This window comes from Thalassophryne amazonica, chromosome 12 (assembly GCF_902500255.1).
Source record: "Thalassophryne amazonica chromosome 12, fThaAma1.1, whole genome shotgun sequence".
Taxonomy (NCBI): domain Eukaryota; kingdom Metazoa; phylum Chordata; class Actinopteri; order Batrachoidiformes; family Batrachoididae; genus Thalassophryne; species Thalassophryne amazonica.
In genome coordinates, this window is record NC_047114.1 from 8,727,774 (window position 1) to 8,755,519 (window position 27,746).

The window sequence follows — 27,746 nt, forward strand, 5'->3', positions numbered from 1 at the left end:
TCTGAAGCACACTTTTGGGCCACCATTGTTGTGGATTTAACCAGGCTTTTATTGTGAAAGTCTGGTGCGGGGATTGTCTTGTTACCGGCTCAGCGAGCGGATGGAGCTCGTCAGCTGTCAAAACGGACTCTGGATCACAGTAGCTTTTTGACATGTCGGAGGAAATGTTTCACATAAAAGTCTTCTTGATATTCTGGAATAAAGCCTTTTGTTTTTAGGCTTTCTGGTGAGTGCCGGTCCACATTTAAGCGATGTTAGCACATTAGCATAGGTGGAGATAAGGTAAGGTTAGCAGCTGGGAGGCTATCAGTATGTTCAGCCAGGAAGCTGTGACGGAATTTATTGTTTTTTGGGGAGGGAGTAAAAATGTTATATTTGCAGCCGCTGTTGCTTTGTCTTCACATCCTGATGTTACGTCGATGACGGCAAGAGGAACGGTCTGTTTCTACCGATTAAGTATGCCGTTTCTTACCATTTTTCAGGGGCCAGAAAAATAGACACTCGTTCATTTAAATTCAGACTTCATGAAAACTAATTTTTAGTAATAGTTGATAGCGGGCTGTCTATTCTGCTGTTATTTTTGAGGCCTGACTCTGCACGTATTATTCTAACAGATTCCCAAATATTTTGTCTTGTCCTTTGTCACCGTAAATGAGGGTGCCAAAATATTAGAAACACCTTTTAACGCGAAACATCAAAACTGAACGTTAACTCGATCTATTAGTTGACAGAAATCAGCTGTTTGCTTATAGATTTAGGTTTTTATCAAGTAAACTTATTAAGGGATGTCGCTAAATCTATGACGTAAAAATGGGGCGCGTGCTCACATTAGCAAGTTGGTGACGTGCGGACTGGACTTTAAATATTAGGGGAAAGCAGTGCTTAATTTGTAAAGTGGGAGGTCCCGGAGCGCAGAGGATGGGTGGCTCCGGTGCAGAACAAAAAAAAGGACGGGAAGGGGGGGGGGGGGCTTGCGAACAACGCTGTGCGCCACACCGAAAATAAACTAGGCATGTATTGTAATCACACCAAATCTGGATAGCGTACAAATTCCTCAGTGGTCCCTCGTTTATCGCGGGAGTTAAGTTCTCCGCGTTCGTACCCGGCGCTACGCGAGCGACTGCAGCCACAGGTTGCCATGTAATCCCTATGTAAGGACGCATTTTGGCGCCAAACCGCGCAGCGCGACGCGAGTGAAGCGATTTTGAGCGTTTGGCACGTTTGTGACGCGATATTGCGTCGCGTCAAGTCGTGTTGCCCTCCTCCCCAAGTTGAAAAATCTGAACTTTTTCGTCGCGCCGCGATGACCAATCAGGTACTAGATATGTAGTGACGTGGAGATGTCTGGAGTTTGACTGAAGATGTGAACATGTCCTGTATCTGGTAGCAGCCTGTGAGCAGGACTTATGTCTCTTTTGTCCTTTATTTCACAATTATGAGAGTTTTTGGAGCGAGCAGCAGCCCCACAGCAGCGCGAGTGGAGATCTTTTTCTTTTTTTCTTTTTTTTACATGCCCTCACGAGGGTCCATGGAGATTATTTTACTTATTAACTACACAGATGTATAATAAAGCAAATGGTGACTGGTTTCTAAAGACAATTATTTTTTTTGGGAAAGAGCGAGGAGCAGCCTCACAGCAAGCTGTTTTGTTCTTTCTTTCTTTTTTCTTTACGTGCGCGCGAGCGAATCGTCTGTGGAGAATATTTTATTAACTACACAGATGTATAATAAAACAAATGGTGACTGGTTTCTAAACACAGTTATGACAGTTTTTGGGGGAAGAACGAGCTGCAGCAAGCAGCGGAGGTTTTTTTGTTTTTATTTTTTTATTACATATCCGCGTGAACGGGACAGTTGGTCCTCAAACTGGGTCCCGCAGAGGCGGATGGGCCGCTGAAAGCGGTCGTCATCCAGACGCAGCTCCTGCACCAAATAATGGTACTCTTTGTATTGGGAGCTTTTCACAACAATTCGCTCCGTGTGATCAAGGTCCATCATGATGACTTGACGCCGAGCGGAATGGAAGCTCCTATTTGATGTCGCACCGGGGCGAATTTTCGCAGCGAAAGTCCACCCAAGCAGAGCGACACACCGGGCGAAGGAGGCGCGTCCATCGCTATTTTTTTACACTTATTATAGGTTTTAAGGCTGTAAAACCCCTCACTACACACTTTTCTCAAACAGGCATTAACATTTTCTCACTTTTCTCTCTTGTGTAAACACTCTTTTTTCTTCTGTGCGAGAAGATTATAAACAGACACATGCAGAACACAATGCGCAGCTCTCCCTTTGCTCACTGCCTCCGGGGGTACGGATGCGGGACCCGCAAAGAATCCAAGTCCTCTCTCTGTGGTCACGGAGCTCTGTGGCTACGGTCAACATCCGGATCAAAACAGCGAGCGTAGCCTCTGGACCTGTTGCCAGATTTGGCGCAGTTCCGCACAGCAGACAGGAGGGCGGTGGTGTGATTGGCAGTGAGAGCAATCGCGGTGATTTTTTGTTTTTTTTATATTTTTTTTTGTTAGTCAAGAGAGGTGGCGGATCACGGATCCAGTATAAATAGCTGGCGGAGCCAACGTCAGAGGTTCCGGAGCGCTCCGGCTTGCTCCCCCTCAAATTAAGCCCTGGGGGAAAGGGATAAACATATAATTTTGATCCTCTGACCACGGCACATTAAAGGGAAATGTCTGTAATCTCTCTCCTATTCTTATCTCTCTCTCTCGCAGTATTTTGACTAACGGCAATAATGTAATTATTGACTTTATTATGAAGCATTATGGTGTTTACAATATTCTGACGGGAAATCGGCAAAGCTGGATGAAATATATTAAACATACTACGTCCCTGCGACAATTAAATTACTATTTCATATCGTATTTACCTGCAAACGACATTATGTTTATGATTCCGCAGCGTCACCATTCGCTCGTAGAAAGCCGCACGCAATGTAAACTTCCCCCAATTGGCTATTTTTTAGATATTATTGTAAGATGGGTTGTGATTGGTCATCAAACCCAGAATTATTAGTTTATTAAACCTCTGCAAATAATCGTGTTTTCTTCATGAGCCTTACTCTTAAACAGAAGACACAGGTGGTGACAAAGATTCCACTGATTCTTCCACAAGTGACGAGTCCTACGGTTTGCAAAAACAAAAATATTCAGATCAGTGGGCACAGGTCAAAGCTGCATGCCTCCTCCCTGTGTGTCACTCAGTGGTAGAATATGTAACTGCAGCTGTGAGGGCCACTGAAGACTGTCAGATTTACTGTATTTAAAAAAAGAAAACATTTGTGAGAATGTAACAAAAGTATGATTTGTCCAATCGTCATTTGCAGCCCCTACAGTGCACCCTTGACTCATCATCATTTGGGGCACCAACAGCGCATCCTCGACTCGTCGTCATTTGTGACCCCTACAGCGCACCTTGGACTCGCTGTCGTTTGCAGCCCCTACAGCGCACCCTGGACTCATCGTCGTTTGGGTCCCTGACAGCGCACCCTGGACTCATCGTCGTTTGGGTCCCTGACAGCGCACCCTGGACTCATCGTTGTTTGGGCACCTACAGCGCAGCTTGGACTCGCTGTCGTTTGCGGCCCCTACAGTGCACCCTCGACTCGTCGTCATTTGCAGCCCCTACAGTGCACCCCTGACTCATCATCGTTTGGGGCACCGACAGCGCATCCTCGAATCGTCATCGTTTGGGGCCCCTACAGCGCACCCTCTACTCATTGTCGTTTGGGGCCCTGACAGCACACCCTGGACTCAATCAGTTCTGGGCTGCACCATAAGCTTGAGCCAACAAAAAGTGTTAAATAATTGTAGCCAAGAAACCATTGCTGGCAAGATGAGTAAATTCAACTCGGCTTTGCCTAGATGAATGGTACGTTCCATCTTTCTCCTAATGAAATATTTGTTCCATTGAAAGACTGGAATAACATTCATTATTGTTTTTATATAATGGTGAAAACACATCCTTGTCATTTGATATTTTATTAATTTATAAACAACAGAAAAGGAACTTACATTTTGGTTTGCGTCACTGGTACTTAGTAACAGGCAAACACAAACTTTAGTCCAAAGTTGTTCTCAGTCAACTTGCAAAAAAAAACAAAAAAAAAAAACCAATCCTGACAATGTAGACCGTGATGCCGTCCGCTAACTTTATGTACAGACTGTTATGTTGTCTGCTTTCCTCACTCCAGCGAAAAATCATGTCAGCTCTTCATGCTTCCAGATGGCTTACAGCATAGTGGATTTATTTTTTGTGTTAGAACAATTAACATCATCAGTTGGCTCCTTCAAATCGTCGTCCGTCAGCAAAACAAACCCTGCAATGTTTAGTTAAACTCTACCCCCCTAGTGTGGGCAGGGTTCGCAGTATGCAATGGTACAAAACGTATGCAACCAAATTTGCATGGTAAATGGAACAATTTGCATGCTAAATGCAACACAACACAAATGGGATGAATAATCCATGTCACGTGACATACAAACCACCAATCAAATGACAAGGATGCACTCAGCCATTATATAAAACCAAATATCTAAAAGAATTCAGAGAAAATCCTGAAAACATTCATTACTGATAATTACAATTTCTTACCTGTTAATAATGTACAAAATGGCAACATTTGATGAACAAAATTTTATGCTGAAAATGCACCAATTTTAACCATTTTTTCACTACCTGGAGGTGCTGTGACTTAGGTCTGAGCTTTGGGACTCACATTTTCAATACACAGTGTATTTCAGGACTCTAAACATTCTAAACCAAACTGAGTTGTTCTAAAGAACATTCAGTTCATGTTCCTGTTTATATTACAGAGCATAGTCTGATTAATGATGGGCATTGCAGTAGGCTGTTAAAACTCCAACAGGAGGTTATAGTCTGAGGGGTTTACATGTCTGTAATACACTTCAGTATTGACACTGTATTAGGAATACACCATATCTTGATCAGATTATTGCTTAATGTGATTGTGACCCAATTCAGGTTAAGGTCATCAGAAAATGCCATTAACATAGTGCCTTTTTCAGAATATGGTCTTATCAGGTTAACATTATTACTGTCCATGTAAACTGCGCTAGTATGTTTTACATTAAAATTCTCAGTTGCTACAATGGATTTCTGTCAATTGGCCTGCCAAAAGGCAGGTTTCATGCTGACACCATCCTGACGAAAAATCAAGGCTGGACACAAGATATAAAATTCATCGCGTTCAAAATGTTCAAAATCATTTTTTAAAATAACATCTGTTTTCTTTTTTGTTTTCTTTTTTCTTCCTGGCAGCAAGTCCCCGTTGTAGCGATCTTTCATCACATTTTGGACATAATTCACCATACAAGAGCGTCATCTATGATTACAGTGTGTTTCCTGCTCTGTGCATATTAAAGTATCACCACTCGTCGTTACAGGGTGCTCCTTGCCTTACATATGTTAACAAGCTAAGACCCGCATAGTGATGACTTCCTGTCAGTGCCCCTGCGGGATGTGCATGTGGTGACAGGACCCCTGAGTGGGGGCAGAGTTATGTATTCCTGCTATACATACGGCGAAGCTTTCTCAGCCCCCGTGTAGTGCTTTTATCTGTCTGAACTGCTACAAGGTAATGGGCGGAGCTGTGACTTGTGAATAAAGAATAGACTACGACTATGACGACAATGAAGCGATTAAGATGTAGAATAAACGGCATGCACTTGCATTGCCAAAATAGGGAAATTGTCTCCTTCCTTCCTTCAGTGTCTGTGTCCTGTTTGCGCTCTGAAGGAGGGCTGCATGTTTGTGTCTCACAGTGCAGTGTCACCGACCGAATGGTCCCCCCTAAAAATCAGTCCGCCCTGCTTTCACTGCGCATGCGTCATTTCTGTGTGTCAGCTGTGGTTCATCGATTATCACCTAATTTCTTCCTCAAACTGCACTCCAGTCTTCATCTGTCTTAGTGACAGATATCTGAAGCTTTTGTACAGCAATCATGTCCACATAAAATCAGCATTATTTCATCATAAAAGATGGAGGACGAGATCAGAGCGCCGCAGCCAGAGGAGCTGTTGCTGCTACATTCACTGCGCCTCCGTCATTTCAAAGAGTCAGTGGCGACTTACCGGTTATCGCCTCGTTTCTGCTTAAAACTGACTTTAGAATGATTTAAGAGGTTTTACTATGTCATCTGATGGTTAATAATCACATTGTTCCCTTTGATCGCTTTGCATGTAGAGTCCGTCTCAGATGAGTTGCTGTGGTCCTAAATGATGCATGCGCAGTGAAGGCAGGGCGGACCAAATTCTTTTTTTTGGGGGGGGGGCGTTCAGTCTGTGACAGCAGTGATGACCGACACAGTGAGCAGAGTACAGAGTTTTACCAACATATATTTTTTCGTTTTTTCAAAGTCTGCTCTGAGTGTTTTTGTACGGAGCCCACCTAGGGACATGGTGGTTAATTTTTTTTTTTTTTGCCCAGATTATTGCGTTCCCTTGCAATACTTTTGCGTTCCCTCGCAATATTATTGCGTTCCCCCTTATACCTTTTTTTGCAATAGTTTTTGCATTCGCTCGCAATAGTTTTTGTTCCCTCACAATAACCTAATATTATATTAAAGCTCATGCCTATCAGAGCACACAGTGAGTGGAATCAGGTGGAGGGAGACTGAGCGCATATGCGTACACACACACACACACACACACACACACACACAGCAGACAGCAACAGGATTCACGAGAGAATGGGATCCTTATACAACAGTGATAGTAAGTAGCAACACCTGTTAGTGAGTCTTATGAACGTTTGTTTTCTTTTTTACCGTCCCCTGGCTACTTAAGCTCAGGTTCCCTCCGAATAAAGCGCACGGCATCTTCTAGGGCATCATATCTCCGCCGAAACAGATCTTTTTTTTCTTTAAAAGACGCTTCAGAGTCTTCATGCACATAATCACAATGTGTCTCACAGACAAAGCCTGTGTCTGTGTCTACAGACAATTCCTTTGACTTCATGCTTATAGTTTGTGCTCTGACATGCACTGTCAGCTGGGTGACATTATATGTAGACAGGTATGTGTCTTTCCAAATCATGTCCAGTCAATTGAATTTACCCCACGTGAACTCTAATTAAGCTGTAGAAACGTCTCAAGGATGATCAGTGGAAACAGAATGCACCTGAGTTCAATTCTGAGCTTCATGGCAAGGGCTGGGAAATCTTATGTACATGTAACTTTTTTTTTTTTTTTTTTTTTTTTTTTTTTTTTTTTTTTTTTTTATAAATTTGCGAAAATCTCAAAATCCTCTTTCACATTGTCGTTATGTGGTCTTGTTTGTAGAATTTTGAGGAAAGAAATGAATTTCATCCATTTTGGAATAAGGCTGTATCAGAACAAAGTATGGAAAACGTGAAGCGCTGAATACTTTCCGGATGCACTGTAGTTGATGAGCAACTTATGATTTGGCTGTGAATTTTTTTTTTTTTTTTTTTTTGTTTGGTTTTTTTTTTTTTGGTTAGATTTAATTTTTTTTTTTTTTTTTTTTTTTTTTTTGCTTTAATCCCTGATGAAGCTTTGGTGCTATTTTAAAAATCTTTTAGGTGGTGGTCACATCAGTTGTGGAAGGAGGGATGCCAGCAGAGAGCGGGAGCAGCAACGCCACTCGCCAGGCAAAGCAGAAAAGAAAGTCCCACAGCCTGTCCATCCGCAGGACCAACAGCACCGAGCAGGATCGCTCCGGCCTGCAGAGAGACATGCTGGAGGCACAGGTGACCGACAGTTACATGCTCAATGAATGAATGATGATTTATTGTCATTACAACAAGTGCAATGAAATTATCTTCACACCCAGTTACCTCAGACAAAAATACAGCAGTTAATCCACAATTATTACTAGTTGAACGTAATAATGGCACACATCAGAATTAAAACAACCGCACCTATACATTTGATTGTATAGGTGCGGTGCGTACCATCGTGGGTACCCACATACTGTGAGGGCTTTCTGGACACGTTGTTCTTTAGCCCTTCCCTCTGCAGTTGTGGGCACCTGTAGGGCTCTGTGTTGAAGCGTCCTGATCACCCCGAGCTTGTGTTCAAGGGGGTGGTTTGAGCCAAACCCACGATGGTCCCTGGACAAAGTGCAGAAGTCCCAGAGAACAAAGAGACCAGATAGACAGGAGACGGAGACAAGAAGAAGAGTGTCTCTCCCTTATTTAGCAGGAGTAGGGGAAAAACTACAGAGGATCTTCAGACAGCACAAAAATCCCAGTTTACTTTAAACCGGTTAACACCTTGAGACAGAAATTAGTTCACCCTAAGGACATGATCCGTAGTTACAAACAGAGCAATGTAGTGTATTCTATCAGATGTCAGGAAAACTGTAACGAACACTACATAGGTGAAATGATGCAACCTTTACACAAAAAGTTGTACCAGCACCGCAGAGAGGGCGCCAGTGGACCTCAGTCTGCGGTTCATCGCCACCTTAAAGACACTAACCACATGTTTGAGGACAAGGAAGTTCAAATATTAACCAGAGAGAAGAAATGGTTTGAGAGAGGGGTCAAGGAGGCATTCTTTGTGAAACGTTTGAAACCCAGCCTTAATCGGGGAGGGGGTCTGAGACACACTTTATCCCCTGTTTACAATGGGGTACTCAGGTCAAAGGAGTTTCAGTCTTTTGTTCATGGTAATGAGTTATTCACGTCATCAAGGGAGCCATCAGAAAGGCATCCATCCCATCATTAGAGGGACAGCTGTCCTGTCATTAGGTGTGCTAACTGCAGCACAATAGTTGCTAATTAGAGCTATTGTTTAGTCACTAGCCTATAGCAGTCTGCCTCTCAGTAGGAGGGGTCTGGTTAGGTTTAAAACTCCACCTTTTGTTGGCTTCTGTTTTATTCTTCTCTACAAGAGTCAGACAGAAGTCAGACTTCCAGAGCAAGAATTTTAGCTGAGGAAGCTTCTGTGATTTGAACCGAAACGTCCTTGCGTCAAGCAACCAGTCGAAGATTCAAGCTTCTCTACTATGGAAACCACCTGGACAACTGAGAGCCTACACAGAAACATTCACTGGTCTCCAACATCAGTTCCTTTGCAGGGCAGACAACTGCTCAGAGATGGTTTTCAGCTTGCATTCAAGATAATGCAGTCTGAGATTGTACAGCCTTGCCAACCTCGGTAATCATGACGGGCAGATGTGGGTTTGTGGTTTTAGCAGAGGTGTCAGATCCGGCTTCAGAAAGTAAAAACCCTCCCGTGTGTTGCTTCTACCTGTGCACCTAAAACAGGTGATCTCAATAATTAGCTCATCCACCTACGTAATTACAATCAGCTGGTTTATTGGGAAGATAGAACAAATATGTGGCTGAACTTTTACAACCCCTGGCAACAATTATGGAATCACCGGCCTCCGAGGATGTTCATTCAGTTGTTTAATTTTGTAGAAAAAAAGCAGATCACAGACATGACACAAAACTAAAGTCATTTCAAATGGCAACTTTCTGGCTTTAAGAAACACTATAAGAAATCAGGAAAAAAAATTGTGGCAGTCAGTAACGGTTACTTTTTTAGACCAAGCAGAGGGAAAAAATATGGAATCATGAAAAACAAAAGAACGCTCCAACACATCACTAGTATTTTGTTGCACCACCTCTGGCTTTTATAACAGCTTGCAGTCTCTGAGGCATGGACTTAATGAGTGACAAACAGTACTCTTCATCAATCTGGCTCCAACTTTCTCTGATTGCTGTTGCCAGATCAGCTTTGCAGGTTGGAGCCTTGTCATGGACCATTTTCTTCAACTTCCACCAAAGATTTTCAATTGGATTAAGATCCGGACTATTTGCAGGCCATGACATTGACCCTATGTGTCTTTTTGCAAGGAATGTTTTCACAATTTTTGCTCTATGGCAAGATGCATTATCATCTTGAAAGATGATTTCATCATCCCCAAACATCCTTTCAATTGATGGGATAAGAAAAGTGTCCAAATATCAACGTAAACTTGTGCATTTATTGATGATGTAATGACAGCCATCTCCCCAGTGCCTTTACCTGACATGCAGCCCCATATCATCAATGACTGTGGAAATTTACATGTTCTCTTCAGGCAGTCATCTTTATAAATCTCATTGGAACGGCACCAAACAAAAGTTCCAGCATCATCACCTTGCCCAATGCAGATTCGAGATTCATTACTGAATATGACTTTCATCCAGTCATCCACAGTCCATGATTGCTTTTCCTTAGCCCACTGTAACCTTGTTTTTTTCTGTTTAGGTGTTAATGATGGCTTTCATTTAGCTTTTCTGTATGTAAATCCCATTTCCTTTAGGCGGTTTCTTACAGTTCGGTCACAGACGTTGACTCCAGTTTCCTCCCATTCGTTCCTCATTTGTTTTGTTGTGCATTTTCGATTTTTGAGAAATATTGCTTTAAGTTTTCTGTCTTGATGCTTTGATGTCTTCCTTGGTCTACCAGTATGTTTGCCTTTAACAACCTTCCCATGTTTGTATTTGGTCCAGAGTTTAGACACAGCTGACTGTGAACAACCAACATGTTTTGCAACATTGCGTGATGATTTACCCTCTTTTAAGAGTTTGATAATCCTCTCCTTTGTTTCAATTGACATCTCTCGTGTTGGAGCCATGATACATGTCAGTCCACTTGGTGCAACAGTTCTCCAAGGTGTGATCACTCCTTTTTAGATGCAGACTAACGAACAGATCTGATTTGATGCAGGTGTTAGTTTTGGGGATGAAAATTTACAGGGTGATTCCATAATTTATTCCTCAGAATTGAGTGAGTCCATATTTTTTTTTTCCCTCTGCTTGGTCTAAAAAAGTAACCATTACTGACTGCCACAGTTTTCTTTCTTGATTTCTTATAGTGTGTCTTAAAGCCAGCAAGTTGCCATTTGAAATTACTTTAGTTTTGTGTCATGTCTGTGATCTGCTTTTTTTCTACAAAATTAAACAACTGAATGAACATCCGCCGAGGCCGGTGATTCCATAATTTTTGCCAGGGGTTGTACTTGCTGATTTGACACCTCTGGGTTTTGGTGGCAGCCGTCTTGCCAGTTTTCCGGTACATCAGGGCAGCGCCTAATCCTAGTAGCAGAAGCCCTCCTACCACAATGACAAATAAGAATAAATCCTCAACGTCTTCCACGAAGACTGGCGCCAAGCACGTTACGCTGCAATTCTTCCAGGCATCGAGATTGTAGCCCGCGGGATAGGTTCCTTCTGGGTACACAGGGTCCTCCAGCACTGATTTCCTTGTGTCATTGGCGTTGAATGACCAGCTGATCAATTCCATGGTTATTCCGAATGTAGTTCAAACAATTCTCAGTCTGGTGAAGTTGGGACTTTGAAGGTTGAGGCAGAGATAGAGACAAACACGAGGAGAGGAGAGAGGAGGAGATGCGACTGCCCTCGCTGGAGTCCCAAGCAAACACAGTACTGAATATAAATCCATACACCAAACAACACAAAGAATGTGGGCAGTTTGGACGCTACAAAAATTAAAACGAGAAATCAAATTATCTGCTGACGAGAAGATGAACTTTTCTTTTGCTCTAGACACGAGCTGAAAGAAGTCTGATGAAGCTGTAATGACCATGTCAGAGGGACAGCACAGGCTGGACGGTTTGGAGACAGACAGGTGAGATTGAGATGGTTTGGTACATGTGCAGAGGAGGGACCCAGAGTGTTTGAGAAGGATGCTTAGGGTGGAACCACCAGGCAGGAGGAGAACAGGGAGGCCAAAGAGGAGGTTTATGGATGTGCTGAGGGATGACATGAAGGGATGACATAATGAAGATGGTCGGGGTGACACAGGAAAATGCAGAGGACAGGGTGAGATGGAGATGAATGGTCTCATGTGGTGACCCCTAATGGCAGCACCTGAAACAAGAAGTTGCTTGCTGGTCCCCGCCTCCTCTGGGTACGCAGAAAAGGAGGCAGGCAACCAGCAGCAGTCACATCACTTCCGGGCAGATTTTTACACGAAAGTGAAGTGGCACAGCCAGTTGGGACATTTACTTTATTTATTTATTTTGCTGTTCTGCTTGAATTCTACATGTCGCTGAAAAAAGACTTAACACTTGGGCTAAAAACTATTTATGAATAGAATTTTATGCAGCAAAAATAAATATGCATTAAAATGAGCATCGTAGCAAAGAAGGAGGCGGGAACCAGCCTGTCTTGCGTCTATGTGAGCCAGTAAGAAGTGTTCGGTGCAAAGCGCTCTCCAGCCAGTGAAATAGATGAACTCGCTGATGGTTGCCTGCCTCCTTCTCCACATGCGTGGAGAAGGTGGGGACCAGCCAGAAGAAATTGCAGTGTTTGGTTTTTGTTTTTTCCATTATTGTGATGTTGTTTTGTTATCACTCAAGTTTAAAATTTTCAGTTAACCAGCTTGAGAATTGGTAAAGGCCGTGTCACACCTTGACAATTTAGCCTGTGTATGCCAACCTTTGAAAATACAGCAAATATGTTGGCGTGCATCCAGTTATGGGTACTTTTTAAGAAGGTAACAGCATGTTGAAGCATGCTGGTATACGGTGAGTATGTTGAAAAATTTTGGACATGCACAATATTTTTGATGTATGCCAGCATATGTCTCATACGTCCCGCAAACGCAGGCTATACGTTGTAGGTCAGTTATGCGATTCTGGACATGTTTCTTGTAAGTTACTCATAAGGCGAAATACATTCATTAAATCTGTCTATTGATTGGTTGAACAACTGAAGGCTGCAGTCCTCATGCAAATAGTTCAGATTGTACAAATATGAAAACCATTCACACACGTAGTAAATATAAAGTCTTAATCTTACCTGTCAGATTCATCATCACAGCCTGATGAAAACCTATCCACATAAAGCATCCTGATTTTGGGAAAACGGCGTCTGAAAATACTTTAGTTTCTTGTCATGGCTGAAGAAACTTAGCGTTTTGAAAGAAGTCCCTCTGTGTTTTGTACGCTTCTCAGCCTGATCCAGCGAACACCAGCACGTTGTGCCACAAGACAATTAAGTTATTTTAAAAGTTGAAAGAGTCACAGCGTCTCATTCATTCACGTCAGTGTTTATCACAGACATCAGTTGACTCTTGAGCATTCTGCACACAGTGAAAATGAATCCCATGATCCTCCAAGCCCCAAAAAATTACTCTATTTGGCCTCTGTGTGGAGGGGAGTGGCCGTGTGACAGCGTACGTGCTTGTTAACATCTATGTGTTCTGCCTGCCACACAAAAGGGTTCTGCTGGTGTTTGGAAATGTAAACCAAGCTAGATTGTTCCATACCATGTCGTACTGACCCGACCACTTGGTGAAAACATGGCTGTCAGCATATGCTGGCTAAATTGTCATGGTGTGACAGCTGCATAACTTGTTAGACGTATCCAGCATATTCACCAAAGTTTTCATAAATCTGCATATGCTGGCTAAATTGTCAAGGTGTGACAGGCCTAGAATTTGAACATTTAGCACAAGACAACATCATTAGCCTGCTGTTTCTGTCAGCACTCTGGTTGTAAGCCTAAACCTGTTATGTGTTTAAAGAGCCACATCAGGTTTTGTATTGGTGCAGATTTAAATGGGACACAGTTCTGAAATGCTTCTGGAATAGGTGGAATAGACTCATGTTCTGGTGGAGAAAAGGGTGTTGCTCTTCCACCTGAAATCAACTAAGTTTAGTGTTTCACATCCGGAGAAAGAAATATAAAAGAATCAAGGTAACGCCTCAGATCAGACCTGCAGTCCAGTGTGTTCCACAAGACATCTCTTAACTGCTAATTGGTGTGCTTTTGTGGATTGTGGTCCATGATCAGTTTGAAAGCATCTGTAGATATCCTGGCTCCTCCTTTGTTTCTTTGTTTGCTACATTTTCCAATGTGGTCCAAATAAGTCAAACGCTTGTGGAGAAATCGTAAGTGGAATCGCTACCACAGCACACTATAGTTCCAAATGTAAATCAATGCCCCTGAGGCCCGCAGTTTGCCTCAGACATTTTTGGCAAGTTATTCAGGATAAATGACAAATCATTTCCCTCCAAACTGCGGGTCAGGTTTGAGATCAGGTGCAGGTACTGAGTGTTGACTCAGGTTTTGGGTTCTGACTGGAAATGGAAATTGTTAATCTTTCATTAACTTCTGGATCTGTTCCTAAACGTTTTAAATCTGCAGTGATTAAACCGTTACTTAAAAAACCTAATCTTGACCCTAGTGAATTGAAAAATTATAGGCCCATATCAAATGTATCATTTTGCTCTAAAATTCTGGAAAAGTGGTCTTACTTCAGCTTGTGGACCACCTTACCGAGAATAATCTTTTTGAGCCACTGCACTCTGGTTTCAGAAAAAAAAAACACTCCATGGAGACAGCTCTTACTAAAGTGGTTAATGATCTTCTGATCGCAGTGGATTTGGACACCACTTTGGTTTTGGTGCTGTTGGATCTTAGTGGTGCATTTGATACCGTGGATCATTGTGTTTTACTTGATAGGTTGGAGCATTACTTTGGGATTACTGGAAGTGCCCTTGGATGGTTAACATCATATCTATCCAGTCGCTCTCTCTGTGTTTTATATAACACTATTTCTAACCTTAGTGATATAAAATTTGGGGTTCCATAGGGATCTGTCTTGGGCCACCTGCTTTTTTTCCCTTCTATATAGCACCCCTTGGTCATATACTGCGGCGTTTTGGGATTGTCTTTCATTGCTATGCTGATGATACTAAATTGTATATGCTGATAACTGCTGGTAATCTCAGTTCTATAAAAACACTAGAGCATTGCCTTGCATCAGTGAGAGGCTGGATGTCTAGTAACTTCCTGCTTCTAAATTCTGACAAGACTGAAATGATGGTTATTGGTCCAGCAAGATATCAGCATCAATTTCATCAGCTAGCGCTTGGCTTAGGTTCGTGTGTCGTTCATCACATGGACAGGGTGAGGAACCTTGGGGTGGTTTTTGACCCTGTGTTGTCCTTTGGTCCGTCACATTAGGGATGTTACGAGAGGTGCCTTCTTCCATTTGTGAAATATAGCAAGGATTTGTCCAATTTTGTCCATGGCTGATGCTGAGACCCTGATTCATGCCTTTGTTTCCTCCAGATTCGATTATTGTAATGTCCTATTTTCAGGTTTGCTGCAGTCCAGTATTAGGGGTCTCCAATTAGTTCAGAATGCTGCTGCCAGACTTTTGAAATGGACTACAAAGTTTGACCATATTACACCTGTTCTGGCATCCCTCCATTGGCTACCTGTCTCTCTGAGATCAGACGTCAAGGTTCTGTTATTAGCCTATAAAGTTGTTCATGGTCTGGCACCGACGTACTTTGCTGATTTGATTAAGCCCTATGTACCGTCTCGGGCTTTGCGCTCATCTGATGCAGGACTGCTTTGTGTCCCGAGGGTGAAGAAGAGGTCTGTCGGTCAAAGGGCCTTTTCTTATCTTGTCCCAGTATTGTGGAATGGTCTCCCAGTGTTGATAAGACCGTCCGATACTGTGGAGACCCTCAAGTCAAGACTGAAGACGCATTTTTTATTTATTTATTTATTTTTTTTTTAATCAGTCCTTTGGTTATCATAGTGTGTTATTCTGCTTTTTAATTCTTTTAAATTCTATTGCTTTAAATTTTGTTTTTAATTGTGTTTTATACTTGTTGTTAATTCATGTTAAACTGTTTTTGAACTGTTTTGTGTGAAGCACCTTGGGGCGATGTCGCGATTTGGCTCTTTTATAAATTGAATTTAAATTGACTGGTAACCACCTGGGGCCCCTCCCTACCTCCCTAAAGGCCTCCTCTGTCTACTGAAGGGTATCACCTGACCTGGTTTAACTGCTGGACCTGAACTGTGTAAGGCCTGCGTCTGGCTACAGTGATGAAACTGTGAAGAATTAGGAGGGAGCTTGTTCCAAACCTCAAGCTGCTGACTTGTCAGTGTGAACGGCTGAATGTGAGCTGTGAACTCTGTTTTATCTCAACTTTGGATAAAAGACAAATTGCATTAAAAGATATATTTAAAATTCATAAAATTCCAACGCTCTGCCACTTCTCTGTTCCTCGTTGTTTGCTAATTTGTTACAGTAGGTCAAACATAAAGGGCACAATGCGAAACCCACCCGCAGTCAAAAATGTCAGTCAGTCATAGTGAAGAAACAACTGACCTGGTCGAGTCGTTGCAGAATTGTTCCAGTTGCAAAGATCTGTTTCTCACCAAACTGTTGTAAATGATACCATCTTTCCCTTGTGACTTTGTGTTTTTCACTCTGGTCCCTTTGGTCCTAGTCCTCTGATAATCCGGAACTCTGCGTGAGAATTGAGGTAAGTTTTAGGAGTGTTTTCTGTAGTAGTACAACATTCACAAATAGATTTAGATAAGGTTTGGTGCCGTTTAGATTTGGTGTTAACCAAATATCTGTGTTGGGAGATTAATTCTGTCATTGCAGGTGTGTTTTTTGCTCAAATAAAGCCATCTTTGTTTCAATGTTATTGTATTTCTCTATTCTACAAAAGGTGACATTCTGTATTTTTCACCCACATGCCCCAAATAACTTGATTACAGCTGCAGGAACTGCTCTTGCACACTAAAATAAGTGTGTAAAAAAGAAAGGGAAAAAGGCATTTCTTTCTAAATACATCTACAAGTTGAGTTGGAAGCAGATTTACATCTTTTGGTCTTGTTTAAATTGGCTTTGAGATACAGTATGAACTGGATGACATTTAAAATGTTTTGTTTTCATTTAGCATGACTTAAAAATGAATTAATTACATTTTAAATTAGTTTTCACTTAGCTGTGTGAATGGTGTGGATATAAAAACAGTTTGTATTAGGAGAAGGACTTGTATGTCAAGTTTGAGTCTGAAAGCAAATATAACTATGTAGCATTTCAAAATAAAAGCACTTTCAGTGTTGAAAAGCTTGCTAGTGGGTTCCTTTTTTATTTTGTGGGGGGCGTGGGGGTGGAGCTGTACTCATGGTTAATATCTGTGGTCAGGAACAAGGCAGTGAACCCGAAAACCTTTGGTGTGTTGTTATACACATATAGTTATGTTGCACATCAACCCCAATTAACGTGTAAAGCTGATTTACAGAAAGGTTTCTTAAAATCAAATATCAACTGAAACACTGAGGTGTGACATCCTGAAAACCAGTTTTCCTCAAAGAAGCAACCTTTTTCTGTGTCTGTTGCTTTAATGGAAAGAACCTGAACCATCAGGTGGGTGTGTTGGGAGCGGCAGGTTTTGAGGGGTGTGTCACTGAGTGGACTAATCAGTAGGCTTTTCTCAAACAATGAGGGCTCCAACTGGACTAAATTTTATCTTTAGCAAAGGCACTTTAACATAATACACATAGAACCGTGAGAAACCAAGTATGTCGAACATGAAACACAAATCTGTAAAACTGTAAAATATAGGGAAAAAAAGACAACCGGTTGTGAGAACTAAGCCTGTATAGCAAAGATGAAAATTTTGCTCATTTTGAAATGGATGCCTGCAACACGTTTCAAAAAGCTGGAACAGTGGTATGGTTACCATGTGTTACATCACCTTTCCTTCTAACAACACTCAATAAGCGTTTACAGATGATGGAGGCTACTGTGCTCATTGAGATTTTCAAAGCAGCAGAAATGTTTCTGTACCCTTCCCGCAATTTGTGCCTTGAGACAATCCTGTCTGTGGTCTACAGACAATTAATTTGAATTCATGCTTGGTTTGTGTTCTGACATGCACTGTCAACTGTGGGACCTCATACGCAGTAAAATCACCAGTGTAATACTAACACTGCCAGTGTACATATGGTCCTACTCTAGTCAGAGTGGGACCATATGTTCACTGTCGGTGTTAATATAACATTGGTGATTTTGCTGTGTATGTAGCCAGGTATGTGCCTTTCCAAATCATGTCCAATCAAATGCATTTACTGCAGGTGGACTCTAATTAAGCTGTAGAAACATCTCAAGGATGATCAGTGGAAACAGGATCTTGATTTTGAGCTTCATGGCCTGTGAATACTTATGTACATGTGATTTTAATTATTTATTTACTTTAATTTTAATTTTTCCATTATGTTTTTATTGAATTTTTAGCACTTCATTCATTCCGCAAGTACATTCCAATTCAGTTTTTTTTTTCTTTTTTTTTACACACACATCTCGAACAATTTTCTCCCACTCACACATAGATATGTATAAATAAAATTAAAATTAACAGGCAATAGGAATAAAACTAAACAAGAGCAAAATAAAAAAAAAATCAAATAAACAAAAATAGAGTAAAACCAGTAAAAATACAATAAATAATCTAATAACATAATATACTATATATTAATGTTAATATCTAAAACAAGGGATTACAGTGTGTTACAAGTTGATCCATATGTTCTGCTACAGTCTTGCCCCATAAAACAGTCAAATATATATTAGTCCTCCAGAGATGACATGTCATTGACCAAGGACAGAAAGGACCCCAAGTCTTATTAAAATTTTCAGAGCAGCCTCTAATACTGAACTTAATTTTTTCTAAATGAATGAAGGACAATAGATCTTTCAACCACGATTTAGAAGATGGGGGTTTTTGGTCTTTCCAGTGAAGTAAGATTTATCTGCGAGCCACAATAGAGGAGAAAGCAATAACATTCCTCTCCCTGGCAGAGAAACAAGCAAAGTCCTCAGGTACACCAAAAACAGAGATTAAAGGGCTGGGAACCATGGGTCTACTGAGAGCTTAGATAAGGTATCATAAAAGAGGACCAGAATGGCCAAATCTTACACAGGAGAAGAACATGTGCACATGATTGGCAGGTGAGAGAGAGCATCTGTCACACATATCACTGGAATTAAATAATTTGTCGTCAGACTTTGGTCAAATGTGTCTTGTGCAAATCTTAAACTGTATCATTGTCAGACTAGCACAAGGTGAGGTGGTGTTGACTCTTTCCAGGGCCTTCTGCCATCAGTCATCTGAAAAAGTAGCATTGAGTTCTGATTCCCGTGTCTGTAACTGTTAAAAGAGATGGAGATGCGGTCAGCTTAACTACAGCTGAAATAATTGCATGGAATGCAGGGTAAGATAGGATTGTATCTATGAGGGAGTCAGGTGGTTCCAGTGGTGGGCACATATAACCAAAAAATTAACTTTGATAACAGATAATCAGATAACTGAAAAGTTATCTTTGATCAAGTTAAAACGATAAACCACCCAAAAATGTATCGGAAGTTACAAATAACTGATAAATTCCAGTATTGTCTCCGGTACACTTGCAACTACTAATAAACTGATTTTGAGTTTTAACACCACGATCGCTTCTGAAAGCATCAAAGGCGACCACAGACCCAAACAATGAGCCAGCACTTCTGTCTTTGAACATCTTGCCCCCTTGCTGGAAGCTCCAGCTTACTGCATGGTTTCCAGCACAGAAGCAATTGAGAGGAGCTACAAAGCTCAACTCTCTACTCAGTCACAGCTCTGCTGTCAGGCCGAGGTCTTGGAAGATAAAGCAGTGCTGAGTTATGGTTTGGTGTAAATAAAATGAATACTGATAGAATAACTCCATTAATGTCAATTCTGTCATTTGTGCAAAGTTAAGATATAACATATATCTTTTAATGTTGAATAATGCACTAATTCTGAAGTTTTGTAACAAACACAGACAGATGGCATTCTAGGTACAATGTGCCTCTGCTCACTGATTTGTTGATTCATTCTATGTAAACCAACACGTTAATGTGAGGTGTGTTGGTGTTTACAGATAAATGTGCTTTTGTAAAATATGCCAAAAAAAGGCATTTTCAAAAAAAAAAAAGCCAAGTTGTAATTAGATAACCGTCTGATATAACCAGTGTCAAAATAAATAGAACACTGCCATGATCTACTGGTGCCAGTGCGAGTTTTGGCCCTTTTTCAGTTGATATTTCATTGGTGTGAGAATTTTTTGTATCGCACCGAGTTTCAGGTTAATCGTGGCGTCCTGCATTGTTTAGCATACATGACGTAACGAGCTGCGTTTAACATCTCACGACTACCTCTCGGCACTGTGCCTGTGCAAACACCGCAGACCTGTCTTGTAATGTTTTTTTGTCTTCCATTGAGAGTTTTTGTAAATTAAGTTTGGAAAAAAAAGCTTCTGTTTACGTTTTGCTTCTGGAAACACAAGTCCAACGTTTAAGATGCATGGAATTTAATAAACGCGAACACAGTAACATCTATAAACCCAGAGAATATATTCACAAGAGTTTTAGGTACTAGAGTTTAATGCTGTTATCCGTGGAGCCTGATCAGAGTGTCTCAAATGCATTTTTCATGTAGTGAACGTACTGAGATTACCATATCCAACCCATAATGCACTGGGACACAGCATGTCTACACTAAAACCTTAAAAATTAGCGCATTACTTTAAAACTAAAACATATATCTGATATTTTCACTTTATAAAACTTCAGACATGACGTTAATTTAAGTAACTAGTCCGAAATTAGTTTGGTTAAAATTTGAACCATAAGTTAAAAATGTATGCCTCTGGATGATTTGGATGATATTGCCATCGTATCAGTATGGGCTTAAAAGAAATGAGTTGGGTTTTTTTTTGGTGACCAGTTCTCCTTTGCCTGCAGATGATTGAGCAGTTTCTTCTAGAAGCAGCTCTCCTCTTTTTACAGAGGGTAGAACTACACATCTGCTACAAAACATTTAGCAGGTAGGTGTTCAACTGGAGTGTCCTTGCCTCAAGTGGAGGAGTTTAAGTATCTCGGGGTCTTGTTCACGAGTGAGGGACGGATGGAGCGTGAGATCGATAGACGGATCGGTGCAGCATCTGCAGTGATGCGTACGCTGTATCGGACCATCGTGGTGAAAAGAGAGCTGAGTAGGGGGGCAAAGCTCTCGATTTACCGGTCGATCTACATTCCGATCCTCACTTATGGTCACGAGATTTGGCTCATGACCGAAAGAACGAGATTGCGAGTACAAGCATCCGAGATGAGTTTCCTCCGCAGGGTGGCTGGGCGCTCCCTTAGAGATAGGGTGAGAGCTCGGTCACTCGGGAGGAGCTTGGAGTCAGTTGAGGTGGCTCGGGCATCTTTTCCGGATGCCCCCTGGACGCCTCGCTGGAGAGGTGTTCCGGGCACGTCCCATTGGGAGGAGGCCCCAGGGAAGACCCAGGACATGCTGGAGGGACTACATTCCCACGCTGGAGGGACTACAGCTGGGGGAGGTGTGTGTGGATCGGGAGGTCTGAGTGGCTTTGCTTGAGCTGCTGCCCCCGCGACCCGACTCCAGATAAAGCGGAAGAAAAAGGATGGATGGATGGATGGTGTTCAACTGATTTGAAATTTTATAAGAGTTTGTCGCTGTTCAGCTTTGTTTACCACGTTATCAGTCTAAAAATTATTGGACAAAAACTTATCGGAAGATAATTAGTCCAATAATGGTTTTCTAAGTTATCTGAAAAGATAATCCAATAATGAAAACATTATCTTCGATAATTATCAGATTATCGGTACTGTGCCCACCACTGGGTGGTTCATGGGGAAAGTAGGGGAAATTATGGTGAGCAAAATTGCGGGTCTGAAAATATCTAAATAAATGAGATTGTGGAAGGTCAAGTTTAGTTCTAAGAGTATCAAAAGAAATAAAAGTTTATCAACAAAGAGTGTGTTTAAAGAAAACTAAGCCCTTATCCTTCCACAATGGAAAAAACTGGGTCAACAGTTGAGGGTGTAAATAAATGGTTGTCACAAATGGCATTAGTATGGAAGCAGAGGAAATTTTAAACTGGCCTCGATATTGCTTCCAAATCTTTACTGCAGATAAAAGTATTAGGTTTGAGGTATAATGTATAGGATATGAGTTTAGAGGGGCACAGACCAAAGTTGCTGGAGAGACAGAGCTACATGGAGGGTTATACCATGTGTAATTTTTTTTTTTTTTTTTTTGGATATTGGCTGCCCATCATAATGCCTCCATCATTTTAACTCTTTGTAGAGTTGAATATTTTACCCTTGGAGTCTTACCCGCCCAAATAAAAGTTGAAATGTTACTATCTAGTTCTTTTAAAAAGGATTTTGGGGAGAAATATTGGCAAGCATTGAAAAAGGAATAAGATTCTCAGAACCACATTCATTTTTATTGTGTTAATTCTGCCTAGTAGAGACCGGGGAGAGCATTCCAACATTGGAGATGTGATTTCACCTCTTTGACTGTTATTATGATAATGTTTTTGCAAAGTGAGGTGAGATCATATACTGATACCTAGATAGCAAAAAGTGGAAAGCGCTAGTCGAAAGGGTAATGTTGATCTGGGATCTGTTTTGCAGCATCATTCACAGGAAAACATTCACTCTTAATAAAGTTAGTTTATAACCTGAACAAGAGCCAAACGTTTCTAGAATTTTGAGGATAGATTTATACTAATGGTAGGGTTTGATATGTAAAGAAGAAGGGTCGTCGGCATAAAGCCACTCCCTGTGCTTGATTCCATTTCATGGACAGGGGTTCAATTTTAATGGCAAATAACAATGGCCACAAGGGGCAACCCTGTCGGCAGCTGCGCACTAAGGGGAAGTATTCCGACCGGGTGGAGTTGGTGATCACACTAGCACTGGGTGCACTGTATAAGAGTTGAATCCATGATATAAATTTTGGACCAAAACCAAATATTTTAAGAACTGAGAATAAATATCCCCGCTCCACCTGGTCGAAAGCCTTTTCTGCGTCCATTAATACTACCATTTCAGCCTCATGTATGGGACTCAGAAAGGGTAATATTGAGTAGCCGATGAATGTTCAAGGATAGTTGCCTGCTCCTTATAAAGCCATTTTGATCGCTAGAGATTATGTTTAGCGGGCAGGGGTCCAAACAGCCAGCCAGAACCTTAGCTAACAACGTCACATCATTGTTGAGCAGGCTGATGGGTCTCTAATTTACTGCATTCTTCCAGGTTTTATTGGGTTTTGGGAATAAGTGATATTGAGGCTTGGGTTAAAGTTGGGGGAGGATCTACATTTCAGTTGAAACATATCCAACATTTAGGGGGGCAAGTTGATCAGAAAATGTCTTTAAAAATCTGCTGGAAAGCCATCCGGACCCGGTGCCTTGCCATTCTGCATTAATTTAAGACTAGTTGTTACTTCAGCTAAATTAAGAGGATAAAGAGGATAGTTTGCCGACCACAGCAATATAGCAACCGTTTGGGTCTGGTAAATTGGTCCAGGTAAGACCTGAAATTTATGTGTATAATATTTGCTGTGCCTCTTGAATGGCTATTAAACTTGAATGTGTCACGCCCGGGCGGCTGCCTGACACCCATAGCGGCTGGACCCGCAATGCAGCACTCCTAAACCAGGCTTTGGTGTATAAGAAATCGTTGTCTTTATTCCAGTTTTGGGTTCGGTACACAGGCAGTCAAGCAGCAGAGTGGAGGTACAAGCAGGACAGGCAAAAAACGCAGTCATAGTTCAGCAGGGGTCAGAGGCACAAGCAAACACGGTAGTCAGGGATGATGGCAAAAGACGTTGTTGAGAAATACAATCCAGAAGACGGTACACAGCTAAACAAACCAGGACTGTGATCAAAAGGCTGGGAATATGTGCTACAAGCAACGACAACTGGCAAAGGTTGTGGTGGCTGGGAGGAGATTAAATAAACAAGTGTTAACAAAGTGCATGTGAGGGGAAGGATCTAGAAAGGGGGCATGGCTAGTGAACAAAGCGTATGGAAGGAGCAAGCCAGTGAGGAAGGGAGTGCACAAAGTGACGTGATGTAATAGACAAAGACACGTGAGCTGGTGCAAGAGCGTGAGTGAATGGAAACAAAAAATTGAATCAAAAGTGAGTGGAAAAAACATAATGGCAGGTGCAGGGCTGTGAGTGAACCTAATTAACTGGGGTGTGATGGAAACTGAGAACTATGAACAAAATTAAAATACAAACTGAGGGCAGAATAACATAACCAAGAACAGGGTATGAACATCAGGACTGAAAATGGAACATAAATACTTAAGCAAATCTAAACTAGGAAAACAAGGTGGTAAACAAACTATAAGAAAAGCAAACTACATGAAGCAAAACAAACAATTGATAAACAATGATCACCAAATGAACACATTGTTGCAGACCACACACTAGTTTTAAAATAATTTTATGTTGATTGTTTATCATGAATGTTTGATGCATTTTCACGTCTTGGGTCTTCGGCAGCTCATGCAAGTCAAATTTCCGTTTTACGACAATATAGTTTTATCTAATCTTATAAATAATGCACACATAAACTGGCAGAACAAAACTAGAACGGAACTGGATAATGGCTCAAGAATGAAAAGTAACAAAACAAAGTAACAAGCAAAACTAGAACAAAAATAACCACATGTTGAAAAAAAAACTAATACATCAAAGCTGGGGCAGTGAGGTCAGCCAAAGGTAGAGGCAAAGGATCAAGGCCTAGACCCACGCTGGGTATGACAGAATGAAACCCCTGTCTAACCCAAGGTTTCCGTAGTGTCGAGTGGTCATATACACGCATGTGGGTCTCCTGAAGTAAAACAATTTCTGATTTCAGCTGCTAGGTTGTAAAAGATTCTAGCTCTTTAATAGGTCCACCAAGTCCCCTCACATTCCAGTTTGTAAACCCAATGGAACCCAGCCTATCCATCGGGTCTAAAATAGTCATCTACAGTTAGATTATATAATTTGTGACAATATGGCATAGATAATTGTCCCAATGGCATGCAACCAGTACAGCAAAGATATAACAGTATGGACACTGCAACAGAGTAAATAGTTGTAGAAATAGAAAACAATAAAAGGCAACAAAAAGGACACAGACAAAAAAACCCCCACATATATGAACTAGAACTGTTGGCATAATTGCCATCACAAATAGATTGCACACTAAATTTGTCCTAAACTCACCTGAAAAAGAAGAAAAAAAAAAATCAAAAAAGATGAGCTAGCAGGAAAAATTACAAACCTCCAGTTACCCATTTGGTTTGCTTCCCTTAATTACCAATCAGTTGTTACACACTTATAGACAGAATCAACCATGCTCTTTGTAACAAAGAGACTGAAATAAATGTTCCTAGATATACCAGAAGTGTTTTTAATGATCATTCAGTTTTCAGTGAACCAATCGATTTTACCTTAGTCTGTATTTTCCACTTACTTCTGTTGTCCAAAATAGAATCGTTCCGCCTCCTCAGCCAAGTCAAAAATGTGTGTCTGTCTGTTCATGGTGATCCGCAGGCAGGCTGGATAGATAACACCAAAGCATATTCCATCTTTGTAGAGCTGGCTCTTCACCTTGTTGAAGCTGGCCCACTTCTTGGCTGTTGCATGGCTGAAATCTTCAAAAATCCTGATGGACTGTCCCAAGTACAAGACATTGTGGTTTTTCTTTGCCCACTGCAACACCTTTTCTTTGTGGATATGTTTGTAAAAGCGAACAATAAAGGGCCGGTATCCTTGAAGCGGTTTTGGGGCCAGACTGTGATGTACGCATTCTAGCTCAAGCTCCAGGTCTTGCAGCCCATCCCGCATCCCCGGTCACTTTCTTTAGAAGTGTGGCCATGAAGAGCCCGGAGTCAGTTCCCTCCGCTCCCTCCAGGACACCAATTACCCAGAGGTTCTTTCTTTTAGAGCGTGACATCAGGTCCTCCATGGTCAGCTGAAGTTTCTTGTTCTCCTTCTTGCTAATATCAGTTGTGATTTCAGCGCGGTCACATCCTCCTCCGAAAGCAGTGAGGGCTGTGTCCATAACAGCGATGGTGGTGGTATGTGAAGTTAGGGCCTTGGTGATCATTTGAAGTGAGGCTTGGATTGGAGCCAATGCAGAATTCATCAAAGCGGTGAGCTCACCCCGTTACACTTTTATGCAGCTTCCCCCACTTGCCAACTAATGTATTTAATGTTAGCGGCTCCGCGCTAGCTGCTCACTCATTAGCTGTCTTGTAGCCTCTTTGTTGAGTGGGCTAAAGTGCTGAGTAGCTCATGTTGATTCTTACCATGGCTGCTTGAGATTTACTCATTTCTGACTTTCCGTTGCGGTGTGTAATGGAGCTTCTTGTGGCTTAGATAAGCAAAATTTGTGACAAAACTCAGTGTGTAGGTGGAAGAAAAAGTATTAAGTATCAGGGAGCAACTTACGTGCGTCTCATCAATCCGATGCCATAACTGGAAGTCATCGTTATTTTCATTTTTAATATATTTGCAAAAATCTAAAAAACTAAATAATCTGGTCATTATTGGGTATTGTATGCAGAATTTTGAGGGGAAAAATGAATTTCATCCATTTTGGAATATGGCTATAACATAACAAAATGTAGATTAAGTAAAGCGCTGTGAATACTTTCCGGATGCACTGTATATATATTGCAGATTATCGGCACCGATAAGCTGTGCCGGTAATTGTTGACCCAAGTGTTTTCCAATTTTCTGTAATAACATAGTTACATATGACATCATCCCAAGCCACACTTTTCATTGTTCATTTCTGTTTTTCTCAACAGGAATCCAAACTGCCCCTGCATGTGAGGAGCAATCTGCTGGACCTCTTCAGTCAGATCGAGAGGGAGTTTGAGAATCTCTACATAGAAAACCTGGAGTGTAAGTGCTGACAGTCGGTGTTGCCCCACCCGTTTTTATTGTTATTTTTGCTAAAGTCATCTCGCTGCATTTCCATTTCAGTTGCACAATCCTGGATTTAATTGAGCTAAAAATAGGCTTTGATTCCCCCCCCAAAAAAAAACCTCTCCAGCATCAGTTCAGTGTTCCTTAATTACTGTTAGAGGGCTGGCGGGTGTTTAAAAATACAAATTTTAAACATTTTTGGCATTGACTTGTGGGGAACCATTGGTGTGTTTTGTAAACAGTAACGTGTGAAATGTTTGACTTTCAGTGCGTAGAGAAATCGAACGCTGAACGATCGATTAGCTGCAGAAGGACAGCCTTGAAGGAGCAGATTTAGCTAAAGGAGCACTTAAAACAAAAGGTGAGATCTCTAGACTCTTACTGTACATTTGTCTTTTCTAGGAATAAATAGCTAGAATTTGTTGTAAAATGTGTATGAGAAGTGTTTAACATTCCATCAAGTGCAATATTGTTTTTTCTTTGTCAACCTATTCATGTTCTCTTCCTCATATCTGTGATTTTTAAGAATAAAGAAGGTATATGTTATCATTTAATTTCTGACAATTTTCAGCCAGCCATAGCACCAGTCAACTCTCTCAGAAACTGAAGACGACCTACAAAGCATCTACTAGTAAGGTAAATATTGTCCTGTTCTTGTAAAACAGTTATGCAAATTAAAAAAAAAAAATGTTGACTAAAATTGGTAGATGGAATTCTGCTCTCCAAATGCTGTGTATAATGCTGTTTGGAGAATAGTTCGAAATTATGTGAATTACAGCACACAATGTGAAACTACCGTACTGTTCCAAATGTAGACCCGCTACTAAATAGCTTACAATACTACATGATTTTCATCATGGAAAGAGCATGGTTCAAAAATGGGTCAGTTAAACCTTGAAGCTCACGGCAATAAGTGCAGCATACTCATCAAACAACTCTCAGGTGGCCAAGAAATATGGCATGAGAGTGTAATGTTATAATACGGGAAGCCTAAAAAGACAGTCTTAAATTGCTAGAAGTCAGTAAAACCTACTTGAAGCCTAAACACAGTTGTCTTTTAGCATGTAGTTGGGGAAAAAAAATATCAGGAGCACTACATGAAATGAGGTCTTATTGACAGTATTTTCAATAAAAACATGCTCT

General features: G+C 41.2%; 1 pseudogene; it reads left to right on the forward strand.

The window, feature by feature from the left end:
- On the forward strand, positions 1-27,263 carry LOC117522475 (annotated as a pseudogene).
- The last annotated feature ends 483 nt before the right edge of the window (positions 27,264-27,746 follow it).